General features: G+C 38.3%; 1 protein-coding gene across 1 annotated transcript in view; it reads left to right on the forward strand.

Annotated features, from left to right (window-relative positions):
• Positions 1–20,040, forward strand: part of LOC106095022 (echinoderm microtubule-associated protein-like CG42247) — a 554,291-nt gene that overhangs the window by 13,255 nt on the left and 520,996 nt on the right. The gene's annotated exons all lie outside the window — the stretch shown is intronic.

Genomic DNA, 20,040 nt, shown 5'->3' on the forward strand with positions numbered 1-20,040 from the left:
AAGAAAACTAGGTCTCTTCTTTTGAGACAAAGAAGGGGAGACACCGTTTTTTTCTTCTTCTTCCCTCCAACTATCTGCCACTTTTGATCGTTATCATTTTCTTCACCTTCAGCACTGTTCGCTTCATATAACATTGGCCAAATATTTGGTACTAGTAAACCCAAAATGCTACCTGTAAAGAAAAAAACAAGTAAAAGCGTGCTAAGTTCGGCCGGGCCGAATCTTATATACCCTCCACCATGGATCGCATTTGTCGAGTTCTTTTCCCGGCATCTCTTCTTAGGCAAAAAAGGATATAAGAAAAGGGTTGCTCTGCTATTAAAACGATATCATGATATGGTCCGGTTCGGACCACAATTAGATTATATGTTGGAGACCTGTGTAAAATTTCAGCCAATTCGTATAAGAATTGCGCCCATTGGGGCTCACGAAGTAAAATAGAGAGAACGATTTATATGGGATCTGTATCGGGCTATAGACCGATTCAGACCATAATAAACACGTTTGTTGATGGTCATGAGAGGATCCGTCGTACAAAATTTCAGGCAAATCGGATAATAATTGCGACCTCTAGGGGTCAAGAAGTCAAGATCCCAGATCGGTTTATATGGCAGCTATATCAGGTTATGAACCGATTTGAACCTTATTTGACACAGTTGTTGAAAGTAAAAATAAAATACGTCATGCTAAATTTCAGCCAAAACGGATAGGAATTGCGCCCTCTAGAAGCTCAAGAAGTCAAATCCCCAGATCTGTTTATATGACAGCTATATCAGGTTATGGACCGACTTAAGCACAGTTGTTGGATATCATAACAAAACACGTCGTGCGAAATTCCATTCCATTCGGATAAGAATTGCGCCCTCTAGAGGCTCAAGAAGTCAAGACCCAAGATCGGTTTATATGGCAGCTATATCAGGTTATGAACCGATTTAAACCATACTTGGCACAGTTGTTGGATATCATAACAAAACACGTCGTGCGAAATTCCATTCCATTCGGATAAGAATTGCGCCCTCTAGAGGCTCAAGAAGTCAAGACCCAAGATCGGTTTATATGGCAGCTATATCAAAACATGGACCGATATGGCCCATTTACAATACCAACCGACCTACACTAATAAGAAGTATTTGTGCAAAATTTCATGCGGCTAGCTTTACTTCTTCGGAAGTAAGCGTGCTTTCGACAGACAGACGGACGGACGGACGGACGGACGGACGGACATGGCTAGATCGATATAAAATGTCACGACGATCAAGAATATATATACTTTATGGGGTCTCAGACGAATATTTCGAATAGTTACAAACAGAATGACGAAATTAGTATACCCCCCATCTTATGGTGGAGGGTATAAAAAAAAAGTAAAATTTCATAATATAAACATAAATCTTTAATAAACTTCCATTTATAATGACTTCTTATTCTAATTTGTACACAATACTCTTGGGCTTCCTTTGACCAGCTTAATCGAAATTTCTCTTTTTCCACTCAATCACACACAAACAAATTGTAAATTTTAATAATGATTAAAGTTTGATGCATGCATTAAGAGACAGCAAGGTTATTTCAATACAATTTTAATTGGTTTCTTTTCAAAAACTTGCATTCAAATAATCATATTTTATGAAATGTCAAACTCAGTTAAGAACAAAACACACACAATCTCAAACCATGCAGCTCCATGTCCAGTTTCAACAAATCAAAAGTGTAAAAGCATATTCTACAGAGTCCATCCACATCAAACACACAAATATGCACAAAGAGTAATGTGACATTTGACATAATGCCAACATGTTGCAATATGACAAACTGCTGATGTCAACGATTGTGAATTTGGAGTTGTATGCAAAAAGTCCTGGATGACATCCTTATGCAGTTTGGCGACATTTACCACATTTGCACTTCAAGTCAATGGTAGAAATGTTCTCCATGTTGATTTTTGTTGGCCACAGGGAACTCTCTATGCAAAATACCTGTGATGCTGTGATGATGTAGAAATTCCTCCAGAATGTGTGACGGTCTCTTACCATAGAAATTCATTCAGTCTCTTTCATTCCATATTTCATGGGAATACGTAATGCAGAATGCATATGTAAATGTGGAATAACACAAACACATGCATGCATTGACAAATCTAAACATCTTCTTCTGGGAATAAAAACTGTTGATTTTTGTTTCACATAAATCGCTAGAGGATCTCGGAAAGGGAGAAAAACCAGAAACAAGATATTGACCATTTCAACATTTGGTTATATCGTCATGAATAGTGAAATGTTGAGCTATTTTTTGTTTCAATTCTCCAAGGGGGAACAGTGCTTAAGTTTCATTCGAAATCGCAAATTAAATGGAATCCTCTATATCAGGGACGTAGCCAGTATTTTATTTTGGGCCGGGGCCCACTTCACATTTTTCAAAATGGAAAGTTGGCAAAATTCTGCTGCTACTGTGAAAGTGGTAAAGATACCCCAATATATACTAATTTTGTCATTCTGTTTGTTATACCCTCCACCATAGGATGGGGGGTATACTAATTTCGTCATTCTGATTGTAACTACTCGAAATATTCGTCTGAGACCCTATAAAGTATATATATTCTTGATCGTCGTGAAATTTTATGTCGATCTAGCCATGTCCGTCCGTCCGTCCGTCTGTCTGTCGAAAGCACGCTAACTTCCCAAGGAGTAAGATAGCCGCTTGAAATTTTGCACAAATACTTCTTATTAGTGTAGGTCGGTTGGTATTGTAAATGGCCCATATCGGTTCAAGTTTTGATATGGCTGCCATGTAAACCGATCTTGGGTCTTGACTTCTTGAGCCTCTAGAGTGCGCAATTTTTATCCGATTAAGAAGGAATTTAGCACGACGTGTTTTGTTATGATATGCAACAACTGTGCCAGGTATGGTTCAAATCGGTTCATAACCTGATATAGCTGCCATATAAACCGATCTTGGATCTTGATTTCTTGAGCCCCTAGAGTGCGCAATTCTTACCCGATTGAAATAAAATGTTGCCCGACGTATTTTGTTATGATATCCAATAACTGTGCCAAGTGTGGTTCAAATCGAACAATATCCTGATATAGCTGCCATATAAACCGATCTTGGGTCTTGACTTCTTGAGCCTCTAGAGTGCGCAATTATTATCCGATTTGCCTGAAATTTTGTTCGACGGATCCTCTCATGACCATCAACAAACGTGTTTATTATGGTCTGAATCGGTCTATAGGCCGATATAGCTCCCATATAAATCGATCTCTCTATTTTACTTCCTGAGCCCACTAAGGGCGCAATTCTTATTCGAATTGGCTGAGATTTTACACAGGTCTCCAATATATAATTTAATTGTGGTCCAAATCGGACCATATCTTGATATCGCTCTAATGGGAGAGCAAATCTTTTCTTATATCCTGTTTCGCCTAAGAAGAGATGCCGGGAAAAGAACTCGACAAATGCGATCCATGGTGGAGGGTATATAAGATTCGGCCCGGCCGAACTTAGCACGCTTTTACTTGTTTGTTTTTTTTTTTTAATGTTGGTCTTTCGGAACAATAAAAACAAAAAAAAATTGGCAAGAAATTTCCATGAAGTTTTTGATTTAAAGAAACTTTTACTAACTTTTCTTTTAACTATCACAAAAATTGTATCTTTTGGAAAAAATACATAACGATTCGGTCTTTAAAAAAATTACATTAACCCATTAACGACAAAATATATAAAACAAGTAGAAAGGCATTAAGTTCGGCCGGACGGAACTTTGGATACCCACCACCTCGGGTATATATGTAAACCCCCTTTTGTCACAATCCGGTTAATATTGGATAACTTATGCACCCAAATTCGACATGGATATTGATATTGGGCTAATAAATATAAGTCACTGTTGAATTTTGTATTTTAAATTTCAACAAAACCAGGTAATAAATAAAGCTTTTATGAGCTTCAGATCCTTAAGCGGCATATCGGTCTATATGACAGCTATATCTCTAACATATTAGGGTCAGATGTAGGGTGGCCTGAAACTACTTACTGTTTCAAATTTCAGCGAAATCGGTAAAAAAATAAAGTTTTTATGGGCATCAGACCCTTTATCGGTTTACCGGTATGTATGGCAGCTATATCTAAATATATTCCGATCTAAACCATATTTGGGACGGATGGTGCGAGGCCTAAAACTTCTCACTATTTTAAATTTCAGAGAAATTGGCTAAAAATAAAGTTTTTATGGGCTTCAGACCCTTTATCGGCAGATCGGTATATATGGCAGCTATATATAAATGTAGTTTGATCTGAACCATATTGGGGTCAGATGTCGGGAGGCTTAGAATTACCCACCGTTTCAAATTTCAGCAAAATTTGATGAAAAATAAATCATTTATGGGCATTAGACCTTTTATCGGCAGATCGGTCTATATCAGCTTTTTTCAAATATGGTCCGATTTGGCCCGTCCAAGAACTTAACCAGCGTGCATCAAAAAGACGTATCAGTGCCAAATTTCAGTTCAATATCTCGGACAGACGGACAGACACACAGTCATCGTTAAACCGTCTTAGAATTTTACAACGATCCGAAATATATATACTTTATAGAGTCGGAAATTGATATTTCGATGTGTTGCAAACGGAATGACTAAATGAATATACCCCCTTTGCTACGGTGGTGGGTATAAAAATTGCTTCGTCAATAAAAATGCTCTAAATTATGAGTACATAAAATTTCATCAAAATCGGACATAGGAATCGAGGATCAGGCGAATGGGTTAAAATTTTGTATTATATGGGTTAAAATTTTGTATTATAGAAAAAAAAAATTGTAGAAGAATGTTGTTTTGTACAGATAAGCACAATAAAACGACTTTTAAGAAAAACGTTGTGTAGATCAATGCAAAATTTTTATACCCACCACCGAAGGATGGGGCTATATTCATTTTGTCATTCCGTTTGCAACACATTGAAATATCCATTTCCGACCCTATAAAGTATATATATTCTTGATCAGCGTAAAAATCTAAGACGATCTAGACATGTCTGTCCGTCTGTCTGTTGAAATCACGCTACAGTCTTCAAAAATTGAGATATTGAGCTGAAACTTTACACAGACTCTTTTTTTGTCCATAAGCAGGTTAAGTTCGAAAATGGGCCAGATCGGACTATATCTTGATATAGCCCCCATATAGACCGATCCGCCGATTTAGGGTCTTAGGCCCATAAACAACACATTTATTATCCGATTTTGATTAAATTCGGGACAGTGAGTTGTGTTAGGCCCTTCGACATCCGTCGTCAATTTGGCCTAGATCGGTCCAGTTTTGGATATAGTTGCCATATAGAACGATCCTCCGATTTAGGGTCTTAGACCCATAAAAACCACATTTATTGTCCGATTTTGCTGAAATTTGGAACAGTGAGTTATCTTACGCCCTTCGACATCCTTCGCCAATTTGGCTCAGATCGGTCTAGTTTTGGATATAGCTGCCATATAGACCGATCTCTAGATTTTAGGTTTTGGACCCATAAAAGCCACATTTATTGTCCGATGTCGCCGAAATTTGGGACAGTGAGTTGTGATAAAACTTTCGATATAATTTTTCAATTTGGCTCAGATAGGTCCAGATTTGGATACAGCTGCAATATAGACCGATCTCTTGATTTATGGTTTTGGGGCCATAAAAGGCGTATTTATTGTCCGATTTCGCCGAAATTTGGGACAGTGAGTTGTGTTAGGCTCTTCGACATGTATCTGTAACTTGGTCGAAATCGATCCAGATTTGGATATGGCTGCCATATAGACCTATATCTCGACGGCATGCCGCAGTGCGACACCTCTTTGGAGAGAAGTTTTACATGGCATAGTACCTCACAAATGTAGCCAGCATTAGGAGGGGAAAACCACCGTTGAAAATTTTTTCTGATTGTCTCGCCAGGATTCGAACTCAGGCGTTCAACGTCATAGGCGGACATGCTAACCTCTGCGCTACGGCCGCCTCCAGGTGGCCTCTATATGTATATAGGATTTTTACAATCGGAAATTCCAGAATTAATTAAATTTTGTAGTACATTGGGGCGAATGAATAATGCTGAAACCATTATTAATAACTCATACGCAACCATGTCCTGTTATGTTCCAGAAATAAAGGAAAGTAAAAGGATGGTAAATTTGGACGGGACGAATGCACAATGTATCGCATTTGTCAAATTCTTTGCAGGCAAAGGATAATGAAAAAGGGACTAGTAAAAGCGTTCGGACTGGCACAATACTTTAAATCAAAAGATCGATTTATATGGGAGCAATATCAGGATATGAATTGATATAGACCGTACTTGATACAATTGTTGGAAGTCATACCAAAACAATATTAGCAAAACTTCAGCCAAGTCAAATAAGAATTGAGGCCTCTAGAGCCTCAAGAAGTCTAAGATTATAGACTGATTTGTACCATACTCGAGCTATATGGCATCTATATCAAAATATGAACCCGTTATAGACTGATTTGTACCATACTTAAGTTATATGTCAACTATTGGGTTGCCCAAAAAGTAATTGCGGATTTTTCATATAGACGGCGTTGACAAATTTTTTCACAGCTTGTGACTCTGTAATTGCATTCTTTCTTCTGTCAGTTATCAGCTGCTACTTTTAGCTTGCTTTAGAAAAAAAGTGTAAAAAAAGTATATTTGATTAAAGTTCATTCTAAGTTTTATTAAAAAAGCATTTACTTTCTTTTAAAAAATCCACAATTACTTTTTGGGCAACCCAATATATCAAAACATAAACCCATTTGGCCCAACCAACATAGAGTATTTATGTAAAATCCCCTTTCAAATTCATACATATACTTTTTTTACCACAAAAACGAATACAAATAAGGTTTCAAATCAACTTTCTAAAATTGAAGTTGAAAAACTATGGGCTGGCTACAGTCACATTTACAAAAATATTAATCCAAACCAGAAACTTTTAATACTGCCTGCAACCACCATTATATATCAAAACAAGTAAAAAGGCGTTAAGTTCGGCCGGGCCGAACTTTGGATACCCACCACCTTGGGTATATATGTAAAACACCTTTCGTCAAAATCCGGTGAAAAATGCATACCTCATGCCCCATAGCAGCTATATGGAAATATGTTCCGATTTGGACTAAATACTTATAAGTACAAGTCATTTTTCAATTGCGTATAACAAAATATTGGTCTTTTAAGTAGCTATATCTAAAATTAAACCGATTTGAACCATGTACTAAATGGATGTCGAAATGCTTAGCATAAGTCACTGTGTAAAATTTAAGTGAAATCGGATTATAAATGCGACTTTTATGGGATCAAGACTATAAATCGAGATATCGGTCTATATGACGGATCTGGATCAAATTTAAAAAGGATATCGAAGGGCCTAACACAACTCACCATCCCGAATTTCGGCGTCATCGGACAATAAACGCGCCTTCTATGACCCCAAAACCTTAGATCGAGAGATCGGGCTATATGGCCGCTACATCCAAATCTGAACCGATCTGTGCCATATTGCAGAAGTATGTCGAGGGGCTTAATTTAACCCACTGTCCCCAATATCGGCCACATCGGACAATAAATGCACCATTTATGGGCCCAAAACCTTTAATCGAGAGATCGGTCTGTATATGGCAGCTATATCCAAATCTGGACTGATCTAAGCCAAATTGACAAGGGATGTCGAAGGGCCTAACTCTACTCACTGTCCCAAATTTCAGCAAAATCGGATAATAATAAATGTGGGTTTTATGGGCCTAAAACCCTAAATCAGGGGATCGGTCTATATGGCAGCTATATCCAAATCCGGACCGATCTGGGCCAAATTGACGAAGGATGTCGAAGGGCCTAACATAACTCACTGTCCCAAATTTCAGCAAAATCGGATAATAAATGTGGCTTTTATGAGCCTAGGACCCTAATTCATAGGATCGGTCTATATGGCAGCTATATCCAAATCTGGACTGATCTGGGCCAAATTGACGAAGGAAGTCGAAAGGCTTATCACAACTCATTGTCCCAAATTTCAGCAAAATCGGATAATAAATGTGGCTTTTATGAGCCTAAGACCCTAAATCGGAGGATCGGTCTATATGGGGGCTATATCAAGATATAGCCGATATGACCCATCTTCGAAATTAACCTGCTTACGGACAAAAAAAGAACCTGTGCAAAGTTTCAGCTCAATATCTCTATTTTTGAAGACTGTAGCGTGATTTCAACAGACAGACGGACGGACATGTCTAGATCGTCTTAGATTTTTACGCTGATCAAGAATATATATACTTTATAGGGTCGGAAATGGATATTTCGATGTGTTGCAAACGGAATGACAAAATTGATATACAACCATCCTTCGGTGGTGGGTATAATAAGTACTACACACGAATAAATCTCACGCACTGGAACTTAACACATTCACATCTCTTGAAAAAGGAGACAGCGCCTAAGTGTAGTTATTGCAATAGAGCCACCTTAACAACCTTCCATTTGATACTGGATTGTCCTTTACTTTTAATACTGTGAGCAGCATGTTTTCCATCGCCAAACAGCTTGGATGCACTAAAAAACCCTGCACATAGCAACATCACCAACATTTACAACTTCCTCAAGAAATTGAATTTATACCACAAAATATAAATTAAATTTAAAATTATTGGAAACTAAACAGCTATGCAAAATTTCAAGCGCCCAGTTTCCGTGCGTGCTTTCGACACACAGACCGACGGACATGACTAGATTGACCTAAAATGCCATAACAAACAAAAACATATAAGATTCAATATCGGTAAATATGGCAGCAATATCAGGTTGTAAACCGATTTTCACCGTATTTGCCACAGTTGTTGGAAATCATAACGAAACATGTGGGATGGGAATTGCGCCCTCTAGAGGCACCCGAAGGCAAGACTCCAGATCGGTTTATATGACAGCTATACCAGGTTATAGACCGAATTAAACCAAAACCATCACAGTTGTTGGATGTCATACTAAAACGATATGTGCAAAATTTCAGCTTAAAATTGCGCCTTCTAGAAGCTCAAGGAGTCCAGACCCAAGATTGGTTTATATGGCAGCTATATCAAAACATGGACCGATATGGCCCATTTACTATCCCAACTGACCAACGCTAATACAAAGTATTTGTGCAAAACTTCAAGTGGCTAGCTTTACTCCTTCGAAAGTCAACGTGCTTTCGACAAACAGACGGACGGACATGGCTAGATCGACATAAAATTTCACGATGATCAAGAATATATATACTTTATAGGGTCTCAGACGAATATTTCGAGTAGTTACAATCAGAACGACGAAATTAGTATACCCCCCATCTTATGGTGGAGGGTATAAAAGAATAAGGGTCCGTGCAAAATTTCAATTTAAAAATCTAAATTTTTAAAGACTTTAGCATGATTACAACTAATGGGCAGGCGGACAGACACAGGGACACCGTTAAGATACCTTAGAATGCTACGACGATCAGAAATATGTACACTTTGCAGGGTCGGAAATCGATATTTCGATGTGCTGTAAACGGAAGGAAGGAAGAAAGAATGACGACAAATTATCAGACCAGTATCCATATTTTTTACCATAATTGCAGTACCATATGTGGTGACCTAAATTAAATAAATTATTAAATTTTCAACTTTTCTATTTATTTAAAATATTTTCCCTTTTTATTCAAAGCTTCCTCTTACTAACCCTCAAGTAAAATTTTTGTTTGACTTTCTCAAACTATTATCTCTATGTTGAATGCAATTTTGCAGATACCAAGAAAAGGAACGCAAACACTTACAAATGACAGATGTGAAATTCCCTTAGAAACCACATGGAAAAAAAGCATTTTCAAATTGACAAAACTTTTGCAGTAACCTTCCCCAGGGAAATTGCCTATGCACATCATTGGAAAGGTTATGAGGGTGAGCGGAAATCTCCATGGCAAACATATGCTATCAATGGTGAAACATTGCATATTTTATGAGTGAAATAGAACTAGAAGAGGGATATGCATAAAACTTCCAGGCTCACTAACAACAACATACGTCCATTTCATATGTGCGTTCTCATTCACGCATTCTCCTATCTTTTTAGACCTGTTACTTGCCTAGGACATTTAGTAACAAGTAAAAAGGCGTTAAGTTCTGCCGGGCCGAACTTTGGATACCCACCACCTTGGGTATACATGTAAACCACCTTTCGTCAAAATCCGGTAAAAAATGCATAATTTATGCCCCATAGCAGCTTTATCGATATTTATCGGCAATTTTGCTTATTTACGTAGCCATTCAACCAGAAATGAGCCTCATCGCTGAACGGTGAATGAACACATTTCGAACCGAACACTGATTTTGGTAATAAAATTCAATGATTTGCAAGCGTTGCTCGTTAGTAAGTCTATTCATGATGAAATGTCAAAGCATACTGAGCATCTTTCTCTTTGACACCATGTCTGAAATCCCACGTGATCTGTCAAATACTAATGCATGAAAATCCTAACCTCAAAAAAATCACCCTTTATATCTAACCCTGAACTGATCTGGGCCAAGTTGAAGAAGAATGTCGAGTGGCCTCACACAACTCATTGTCCCAAATTTTGGCGAAATCGGACAATAAATGCACCTTTTATGGACCCTTAAATCAAGAGATCGGTCTATACGGCAGCTATATCCAAATTTGGATAGATCTAGGCCTAATTGAAGACGGATGTCCAAGGGCCTAACACAACTCACTGTCCCAAATTTAAGCAAAAATGATCAATAAATGCTCCTGTTAAGGGCCTAAGACCTTAAATCGAGAGATCGGTCTATATGACCGCAATATCCACATATGGACCGATCTGAGCCAAATTGAAGAAAAATCTCAAGTGGCTTAACACAACTCACTGTCCCAAATTTCAGCAAAATCGGATAATAAATGTGGGTTTTATGGGTCTAAGACCCTAAATCGGCGGATCGGTCTATATGGGGGCTATATCAAGATATATTATTGGTATTTTTTGGTAGAATTATCCAAACATGCACCGATCTGAACCGTATACGACACGGTTGTCGAAAAGCATAACATAAGTCACCGATCTGAAGCGATAGTGCAGAGAGAGACGGCGAAATCGAACAATAAATACGTCTGTTATGGCCCAAAACCTTAAATCGAAATCGGGCTATATGGCAGCTAAGTCCAAATTTGAACCTTAAAATTAAGAGATGGGTCTATATGGCAGCTGTATTCAAATCTGGACTGATCGAAGACAAATTGAAGAAGGATATCGAAGTGCCTAGCACAACTCACTTTCCCAAGTTTTGGCGAAATCGGACAATGGAAGCGCCTGAAGGGGGCCCAAGACCTTAAATCGAGAGATCGGTCTATATGGCAGCTATATCCAAATCTGGACCGATAGGGGCCGAATTGAAGAACGATATTGAGTGGAATTTTACAAGTCACATTCCCAAATTTCTGCAAAATCGGATAATATTTAAATGTGGTTTAATTGGCCCAAGACCCTAAATCGGCGGATAGGCCTATATGGTGGTCTATATAGTCCGATGTGGCCCATCTTTGAACTTAAACTGCTTATGGACAACACAAATTTGTGCATATTTCAGCTCAATATCTCTATTTTTCTCTCTCTCTCTCTTTCAACAGACAGACGGACATGGCTAGATCGTCTTAGATTTTTACGGTGATCAAGAATATATATATACCTTATAGGGTCGGAAATGAATATTTCGATTTGTTGCAAACGGAATGACAAAATTAATATACCCCCATCCTTCGGTGGTGGGTAGAAAAATAACCAGGACAAGAAACACTCCCACATGCAGTACAACTCAATGTTGTAAGTGAATATGGATATTTCTACAGTTTCCTGTCTTCTGTTACATTTAGAACTTGAATCCTGTTTCCATGCTTTGTTATACAATGAGGTCTTAGGTAATATACGATGACATGTTATACTCATACTGATGAGTGCAGAAAAAAATATATGAATCGTCCCTTCATTCATCCCTGAAACAATATACGTATATGCCAGGATCTGTGGTGTCATAATGTGTGGCCATATAGCTTATGAGTTGGTATATGAAAATTTGTGTTTGTCTGTGCGTGTGTCGGTGTATATGCCTTTGCTGTATGACGAAAATGATATAATCCTTACACTATGCATGATTTTTGCTCCCAACTTTGTGATGTCTCAATGAAGGAAAAGCCAAAAGGACTAAAGTGCCATCTGAAGATTTGTGTATGTCTGAGCGGCATTATATTCTAACAAGACTGACACATGTGCTCCCACAAAAACAGGCACAGGACAATTGCGTGTATGGCTCAAACGTTAGAGAGGCAATTCAACGAGGTCAGGTTGGGAAATGTCAAAGAAAAATATGAAGAATATAAGTAAAACCGTAGTAAATTCGGCCGTATTGAACTAATTATATTATACCCTCCACCATAGGATGGGGGGTATACTAATTTCGTCATTCTGTTTGTAACTACTCGAAATATTCGTCTGAGACCCCATAAAGTATACATATTCTTGAGCGTGGTGACATTTTATGTCGATCTAGCCATGTCCGTCCGTCGGTTCGTCCGTTTGTCTGTCGAAAGCACGCTAACTTCCGGAGGAGTCAAGCTAGCCGCTTGAAATTTTGCACAAATACTTCTTTTTAGTATAGGTCAGTTGGTATTGTAAATGGGCCAAATCGGTCCATGTTTTGATATAGCTGCCATATAAACCGATTTTGGGTCTTGACTTCTTGAGCCTCTAGAGTGCGCAATTCTTATCCGATTGGAATGAAATTTTGCACGACGTGTTTTGTTATGATATCCAACAACTGTGCCAAGTATGGTTCAAATCGGTTCATAACCTGATATAGCTGTCATATAAACAGATCTGTGGACTTGACTTTTTGAGCTTCTAGAGGGCGTAATTCCTATCCGATTTGGCTGAAATTTTGTACGACGCATTTTATTTTAACTTTCAACAACTGTGTCAAAAAAAGTTTAAATCGGTTCATAACCTGTTATAGCTGCCATATAAACCGATCTGGCATCTTGACTTCTTGAGCCTCTAGAGGTCGCAATTATTATCCGATTTGCCTGAAATTTTGTACGACAGATTCTCTCATGACTATCATCATACGTGTTTATTATGGTATGAATCGGTCTATAGCCCGATACAGCTCCTATATAAATCGATCTCTCTATTGTTCTTCTTGAGCCCCCAAAGGGCGCAATTCTTATACGAATTGGCTGAAATTTTACACAGGTCTCCAACATATAATTTAATTGTGGTCCAAACTGAACCATATCTTGATATCGTTCTAATAGCAGAGCAAATCTTTTCTTAGATCCTTTTTTTTGCCTAAGAAGAGATGACGGGAAAGAACTCGACAAATGCGATCCATGATGGAGCGTATATAAGATTCGGCCCGGCCGAACTTAGCACGCTTTTACTTGTTTTTATTAAAAGCGATTCGAGATGTACAGGAGCCAAATATCCGAAAATTCTACCAAAGAATTAAACATCAAACTAATGGCTTTGGTACAGGCCCATACTCCTGCAGAGACAAAAAAGGAAATCCAGCAACTGATACAGCTAATGTGCTTGGAATATGGAAAGAATATTTTTCCCAGCTGCAAGCGTTCAACAATGACGGCGAAAAGGATACCGCAAAACCAACCTCTGATGATGGTATAGGAGGTTAACCTCTTAGTCAGAATGAGGTCCGAATAAAAATACCCGACTGAAGAACAACAAGTAAAAGTGTGCTAAATTCGGCCGGGCCGAATCTTAGGAACTCACCACCATGGATTTTGCTAAAAATGTATACAAAATAAATTTAGTTGAAGGGCATGATTTTATTGTACATACCAAACTTCTGCAAAACTAGCAAAAAGTAGGGCTTCTAGGAACCGAACAAAGATGATAGAGAGACCGGTTTACATGGGAGCTATATCAGGTTATAAAATCATTTGCACCGTACGTTGTACAGTAGTTGTAGCAGAACACTACATGCAAAATTTCAGCCAAATCGGACTAAAATTCGGCTTGTAAAGACTCAAGAAGTCAAATTAGTAGATCGGCATATATGGGAGCTATATCAGGTTATAGACCGATTTAGACCATACTTTGTACAGTTGTTGGAAATCATACAGAACACCACATGCGAAAATTCAGCCAAATCGGTTAAAAATTGCGGCTTATAAGGGCTCAAGAAATCATATCGGGAGATCGGTTTGTATGGGAGCTGTATCAGGTTATAAACCGGTTTGGACCGTAAATTGCTGTATCCAGGGATTCAAGAAATCAAATCGGGAGATCGATTTATAGGGGGGCTATATCTAAATCTGAACCGATATGGCCCATTTACAATCCCCAAAAACCTACATAAATACCTTATATCTGTGCAAAATTTCAAGCGACTAGCTTTACGCGTTCGACCGCTATCGTGATTTCGACAGACGGGCGGCCGGACATGGCTAGATCGACTCAGAACGTCGAGACGATCAAGAATATAGATACTTTATGGGGTCTTAGACAAATATTTCGATGAGTTACAAACGGAATGACTAGATTAGTATACTCCCATCTTATTGTGGTGGGTATAACAAGGCAGCAGGAACCGAATGGTTGCCAGCTGAACTCTTAAGACCAAAGGCGACACGCTGCAAAGGCGTAAGCGCCAGCTTGTCTGCATGATCTGGCCAATGGAACCCATAGCCCATGAGTGGAACCTCAGCATACTATGTCCCATACACAATACAGAATGTGCTAGCTGCAGAGGAATAAGTATCGTCCACATCTCATACAAGATACTACCCTCGAGCGATTAAAATCTAAAGTCAATGAGATAATTGGGCACTATCAATGCGGCTTAAGACCTGGTAAATCCACCATAAACCAGATAGTCACACTGCGCCAAATCCTGCAAAGGACCCGAGAAAGACAGACCCGAGAAAGACAGAGAAAGACAAATCAAAGCTATTTGAGATTAGAGAACTAATTTGATAACCTATTTTGGGGTCATGTGATTGGGGGACGCCTCTTCCTGTAAACTCCTCTTAAGCCAATGACAATATAGAATTTAAATAAATGGTATTTGAGAGAAGAGCACGATGCTGATATTTTTTCAGAGCCAAGTATCTGGGGGACAACCTCTACCCCGAAAACACCCCTATATCAGACATCATGAGAATATCGGGCTGAAACGAAGTATTTTAAGAATGGAGTACACCTTACATTCAAACTTAAATTCGTTGACCAATAAAGATCATATGGGATACAGATAAAGGCACTTATATTGTTAAACTGTTAGTCAAGCGATATACTATTTTCGTAGCATGGTATTTCACTAAAAGCTCTTTAATTGTCGAAAATAAATATCCCAAGGAAACTTTTGTTCCATATAAATAAAAGAAGGCGCAGCGGAGCGGGCCCGGGTCAGCTAGTTTTCTATAAAGCTTGTTGTATAGTATCGGCAATAGGTCATGGGGAAAAAGAAAAAGTTTTTGGCTGTTTTTTTATACCCACCACCGACGGATGGGGGTATATTCACTTTGTCATTCCGTTTGCAACACATCGAAATATCCATTTCCGACCCTATAAAGTATATATATTCTTGATCAGCGGAAAAATCTAAGACGATCTAGACATGTCCGTCCGTCTGTCCGTCTGTCTGTTGAAATCACGCTACAGCCTTTAAAAATTGAGATATTGAGCTGAAATTTTGCACAGATTCTTTTTTTGTCCATAAGCAGGTTAAGTTCGAAGATGGGCTATATCGGACTATATCTTGATATAGCCCCCATATAGACAGATCCGCCGATTTAGGGTCTTAGGCCACATTTATTATCCGATTTTGCTGAAATTTGAGACAGTGAGTTGTGTTAGGCCCTTCGACATCTTCCGTCAATATGGCTGAGATCGGTTTAGATTTTGATATAGCTGCCATATAGACCGATCCTCCAAATTAGGGTCTTAGGCCCATAAAAGCCACATTTATTGTCCGATTTTGCTGAAATTCGGGACAGTGAGTTGCCTTAGGCCTTTCGACTTCCTTCGTTAAATTGGCTCAGATCGGTTTAGATTTTGATATAGCTGCCATATAGACCGATCCTCCAAATTAGGGTCGTAGGCCCATATAAGCCATATTTATTATCGGATTTTGCTGAAATTCGGGACAGTGAGTTGTGTTAGGCCTTTCAACGTCCTCCGTCGATACGGCTCAGATCGGTTCAGATTTGGATATAGCTGCCATATAGACCGATTCTCCAATTTAGGGTCTTAGGCCCATAAAAGCCACATTTATTATCCGATTTTGAGAAAATTTGGGACAGTGAGTTATATTAGGCCCTTCAACATCCTTCTTCAATTTGGCTCAGATCGGTCCAGATTTGGATATAGCTGCCATATAGACCGATCTCTTGGTTTTAGGTTTTGGGGCCATAAAAAGCGCATTTATTGTCCGATGTTGCCGAAATTTGGAACAAAGAGTTAAGTTAAGCCCCTCCACATATTTCTGCAATTTGGTCTAGATCGATCAAGATTTGCATATAGCTGCCATATAAACGGACCTCTCGATTTAAAGTCTTGGCCACATAAAGGCGCATTTTTAATCCGATTGCACTGAAATTTGTGTGGTATATAGTTCAGATCGGTTTATTTTTAGATATAACTACTAAAAAGACCAATATTTCGTTATATATATATCCGAGGTGGTGGGTATCCAAAGTTCGGCCCGGCCGAACTTAACGCCTTTTTACTTGTTTTTTTTTGTCCTGTTTTATTTGCAATATTTCGGTCGACGTCGAGGATTCTAAAACTTAGAGTTGTGTCTAACGTGATGCTCTTGTATTTACCGTCTGCTGTCAGTTGGCTTCGTTTTTTCTCCATGACCGACCTACAGCCGATACTACTATTTATTTTGGTTGTTTCATATTGTCGTAGGATTTTTTTTGTTTGAATAATATTTTCTATGGAAATTAAATATTCAAAAATTTTTCTATAGAAGGAAAACGTTGACAAAAATTTTCTATAGAATAAAGATTTGTTGAGATTCCTTTGCAGGATATTATCTGGTTCTAGACCATATTGTTTAATGCGATTCTATTCAAAGAAGAGCACAACAAAAAACATTTAAAGTTCAGCAAAGTTTGGTATTGCTAAAAACATTTACAGGCTATCTGTATCGCGATTTCTGGTGCGCCAAGAATCTTCTTCAGCGGATTTTGTCAAATGGATCAATGATGCTCTTACATATCTACTAAAATATTGTAGGTTGTAAAGCACACATCTGAATTTGAGCAGAGCTCTAAAAGACTGCTTGCTCCACACGCACAATATTAGCCCAGTAAAACTTACTACTCTTATTCAAATTCATCTAATCTCCATCAATGCTTTAGCAGCAAACACAGAAATCTCTTGCAAAACTCAAACAAATAAAATTTTGACGAAAATTATCCAACTTTCCTTCTTCAAAAAAAAATGTATGCTTACTGTCATTCGGCTCCTCGTAGACATGGAAGACATATACTAACCACACGTAGACAATTTCAACAGTCATACACAGAAACATGTGCAGCATTACAGATTACATTTTGAAATCTGACTCAGAAATGCCATAAATCTTGTCATGCAAAACAACATTTCTTCAAACATATCTACACTAATTTACACACAAAGCTTTAAAAATGGCACAAAATAAAGATTGTGAGTGTGTGTGTGTGTGTGTGTGTGTGTGTGCGGAAACTTATTCCCAAACACAAGCATAGACGTGCTCACACGGAGTGGTAATAAAATATACAACAAAAAGGATATTTGATGAAACCAAAAGCAAAAAAAAAAAAAAAAAAAAAAAAATAAAAAATTACCAAGAATAAAGCACTGGAGAAAAAAATCATTTAAATGTACCGACATACCATGTCATTAGGGTCAATTTATGCAAAAAAGAGAATATGATGTTATTAACACACAAACAAATACTGACATAAAGGAAACTAAAAGGGTTTGTGTGAGTACTACACACTCCTTTGCTTTTGTGTGTGTCCAAAGACATCAACAACAGCAATTATAAAATTGCAATAAGGAAGATTTCCTTCATTTGCAATGCTTTTCCTGTTCTTTCCACTCTTCCTCTTTCTTTCATTCTCCTTTTCTAAGACTTGTTTTAAGCCTTTCAGCTTATATGCATATATGTGGGCAACTGCATAGTTCGTATGAGTATTTAGGACATGTGTAGGTGAAAGGATATTTGATATGTCACCATGTCTCAAGCCCATTGGGGTATAAATATTCAATTGCTTCCTCTAGCATAGTTGCAGTTTGAAACCTTAATGTACAGTATTTCCACTGTGTATAACGATAATTGTCAAAATGTTAATTCTAAAGACAATCTTAGCAAAATCTTATTTTCATACCCACCATCTGAGACCCTATTGCAAATTTGCCAAGAACATTCCATTTAGAAACAGGGATAAAACTTCTCACATATCATTCAGTGTTGTCCGCAATGATTAGGGGCCTCTTTTTTGAAGCCGGGTCCGAACGGCGTGCCACAGTGCGACACCTCTTTGGGGAGAAGTTTTTACATGGCATAGCATACCTCACATGTGGAGGGGAATACCAACGCTGACATATTTTTATACCCACAGTTTCTCATACCCACCACCGACGGATGGGGGGTATATTCATTTTGTCATTCGTTTGCAACACATCGAAATATCCATTTCCAACCCTATAAAGTATATATATTCTTGATCAGCGTAAAAAATCTAAGACGATCTAGACATGTCCGTCCGTCTGTCCGTCTGTCTGTTGAAATCACGCTACAGTCTTCAAAAATAGAGATATTGAGCTGAAACTTTGCACAGATTCTTTTTTTTGTCCCAAAGCAGATTAAGTTCGAAGATGGGCTATATCGGACTTTATCTTGATATAGCCCCCATATAGACCGATCCGCCGATTTAGGGGTCTTAGGCCAATAAAACCCACATTTATTGTCCGATTTTGCTGAAATTTAAGACAGTGAGTTACCTTAGACCTTTCGACATATTCCGTCAATATGGCTCAGATCGGTTCAGATTTGGATATAGCTGTCATATAGACCGATCCTCCAATATAGGGTCTTAGGCCCATAAAAGCCACATTTATTATCCGATTTTGCTGAAATTTGGGACAGTGAGTTGTCTTAGGCCCTTCGACATCCTCCGTTAATATGGCTCAGATCGGTTCAGATTTGGATATAGCTGCCATATAGACCGATCCTCCAATTTAGGGTCATAGACCCATAAAAGCAACATTTATTATCCGATTTTGCTGAAATTTGGGACAGTGAGTTGCCTTAGGCCCTTCGACATCCTCCATCAATATGGCTCAGATCGGTCCAGATTTGGATATAGCTGCTATATAGACCGATCCTCATATTTAGGGTCTTAGGCCCATTAAAGCCACATTTATTACCCGATTTTGCTGAAATTTAAGACAGTGAGTTGCCTTAGACCCATCGACATATTCCGTCAATATGGCTCAGATCGGTTCAGATTTGGATATAGATGTCATATAGACCGATCCTCCAATATAGGGTCTTAGGCCCATAAAAGCCACATTTATTATCCGATTTTGCTGAAATTTGGGACAGTGAGTTGTGTTAGGTCCCTCGACATCTATCGTCAATTGACCCAGATCGGTCCATATTTGGATATAGCTGCCATATAGACCGTTGCCGAAATTTGGGACAGAGAGTTAAGTTACGCCGCTTCACATATTTCTGTAATTTGGTCTAGATCGATCAAGATTTGCATATAGCTGCCTTATAGACCGATCTCGATTTAAAGTCTTGACCCCAAAAAAGGCGCATTTATAATCCGATTTAACTGAAATTTAACACATTGACTTACGTTTTCGACATCCATATTGTAAAGGGTGATTTTTTTGAGGTTAGGATTTTCATGCATTAGTATTTGACAGATCACGTGGGATTTCAGACATGGTGTCAAAGAGAAAGATGCTCGGTATGCTTTGACATTTCATCATGAATA

Source organism: Stomoxys calcitrans, chromosome 1, assembly GCF_963082655.1.
Source record: "Stomoxys calcitrans chromosome 1, idStoCalc2.1, whole genome shotgun sequence".
In the NCBI taxonomy this organism is placed as follows: Eukaryota; Metazoa; Arthropoda; class Insecta; order Diptera; family Muscidae; genus Stomoxys; species Stomoxys calcitrans.